Here is a 2,116-nt window from a genome sequence, read left to right on the forward strand (position 1 = left end):
TTGAGGTGCTGGGCAGTGCTGGCGTCTGTGTCGGCCGGGGGTGCAGAACCAGAGCTGGTCCCTGCTTCCAGGGGCACAGAAACACAGCTCGGAGGTGACGCAGCTGTTTACTAAAGCACTTCAACAGACTCTGCCTCCCAGCGATTCTGGTCTAGCAGCCAGGGCATGAGGGGCCCGGGGGCCCAGGCCGCTGTGGGGTGGGCCTGGACGCGTTCCTCCCCCAACCCGTGCTGCCGAGCCCCCCGAGATGCTCTCCTCCCGCCGACAGGGCCCTGGCTTCACCGTGGAGGGAGAAGCAGGCTGCTGCCCCGTGCAGAACGGGGGCCGGGCGGGGTGGGGGTGGGCTCTGACAGCGCAGCCTGGGAGGAGGTCATGGGCGGAGGGGCCGGGGACACCAGGGAGGGGGATGGCGGATGGTGGGGACGGGCTGTGGGGAGGCGCGGCCCCATCACACGATGGCCTGGTGCGGCAGCCCGTAGAGGACCAGGTTGAGGGTGAAGGGGAGCCGCTCCGAGCCCGGCGGCTGCGGCCGGAAGAGCACCAGCCTGTCCTTCCAGGTCTGCAGAGCCTCATCTGTGGGGAGAGCAGGCGGGCTTGTGAAACGCGGGGCTCACGGGGACAGGATGCCTGCGGCCCAACCAAGGCTCACGGCGCATGCGGGGAGCACAGCAGAGGTGAGGGTGCTGCTGGCTCTGCCGCTGGTCGCAGCCCGGACGGGGACGCCGGGTGCGGAGGCAGCAGCCACAGGCCAGCGCTCGCCCACCCCTCACACCTTCACTCGCTCATCGGCTCGCTCGCTCCACAAGCATTTGTTGTTCGGCAACTACCTCCCGGGCACCCGTGGACCATGTGAGTTTTGAATTTGAAGCCCCTTTCGCCTTGTATATTTGAAAATTTCATGATTTAAATGACCCTGGGATAAACCTTTCTTAGTTACGGTAGATTCTCCAATCAACGTATTGCTAAAGCTCAGACTCCCTCGCACTGCATTTAAGGTTTTTACACCAGAATCCGTGTGTAAGGCCGCTGCTACACATGGACTTCAGGGTTCCATTTGCCTTGAAGGAGGAGTGGGTGGGCTCCCCGCCTCCCAGAGAACACACCAGGGCTTTTGGAGTTTATGGGACTTGAGCTGTTTTGAAGATGAAGACGTTCCAGTGACCCATGTGTGTTTCCGTAAAGACATTCGATGCCAGATCTCACTGTAGGCAGTGGTCTGTAGGAGGCTGAAGGTCTTTGTCAGGCAGGCTGACCTTCGGAGGCTGTGCAGAAACGGGAGAAGTGGGGGACCCCTGACCCTGTAGCCTGAGGGACGAGCAAGGAGGTAGGGCCGTTTCTAGTTACCGTGGTGGACAGTTTCACCGGTTCCCCTCTTCTGAAGGAGGCGGGTCGTTCTCCCGATCGGCTTGCCAGCTGTCAACAGATCTGGAGAAGAAGCAGCCCTTCAGAGGGACCGTTAACAGCCCACAGGCTTCCGGGAGCCCCGCGGGGCTGCAGGATGGGCGGCTGCCGGCACGACTCACTTTCCCACAGGATGCTGGCCCGCGTCGCGTTGTCCCGCAGGACCGTCGGCCACTGGTTCGCCACGATGCTCCTGACCCCCACCAGACTCAGGAGGACGGCCGTCTCGACGGGCCCCTCCAAGGACAGTCGGGGTGCACTGCAGGGGACCGAGCTCCCGTGGGCCGGGCCAGCACCAAAGGGCCCGGTCCGAGCCCTCCTCCACCCACAGCCCGAAGAGCGCCAAGTGTTGGACCGGGTATTTGGACTGACAGCTCTTAGGGTTCTCGAAAGAACCGAGAATTCCTCCCCCGCCCCACACACAATTAAATACCATTTAACAAGAAAAGTCATTTCAGAGCCCTGCCAAGTCCCTCTGGGTGCTCCCAGTCATGGGGTGTGGGGCCAGGAGGGGAACCCTGCCAGAAGGTGTCCTCTGCTCCGCCCGCCTGCAGCCCACAGAGGCCCTGGTTGGGGGGGTGACAGGTGACACGGGGAGCCCTGAAGCCAGGGTGTCCTCCCAGGTGCCAGCCGTCTGCTTCCTGGCCCAAACCCAGCTTCCTGAAGTTCCAGGCAGGGTCACCGTCCATCCATCCCCCCGCCCTGGGACTCTGCC

The 2,116-nt window shown here is 63.0% G+C and overlaps 1 protein-coding gene across 1 annotated transcript in view; it reads right to left on the reverse strand.

The window, feature by feature from the left end:
- Positions 1 to 211: 211 nt before the first annotated feature.
- Positions 212 to 2,116, reverse strand: part of CFAP46 (cilia and flagella associated protein 46) — an 88,098-nt gene continuing 86,193 nt past the window's right edge. The window contains exons 56-58 of the mRNA XM_029245175.1: positions 1,524 to 2,116; positions 1,345 to 1,425; positions 212 to 573 (exon numbers count right to left, since the gene is read on the reverse strand). The exon at positions 1,524 to 2,116 is cut by the window's right edge and continues 291 nt beyond it. The gene's annotated coding sequence lies outside the window, so the exon portion shown is untranslated. The remainder of the gene's footprint in view (positions 574 to 1,344; positions 1,426 to 1,523) is intronic.

This window comes from Monodon monoceros, unplaced genomic scaffold, assembly GCF_005190385.1.
Source record: "Monodon monoceros isolate NGI ecotype Baffin Bay Population unplaced genomic scaffold, NGI_Narwhal_1 Super_Scaffold_4, whole genome shotgun sequence".
Classification (NCBI taxonomy): Eukaryota; Metazoa; Chordata; class Mammalia; order Artiodactyla; family Monodontidae; genus Monodon; species Monodon monoceros.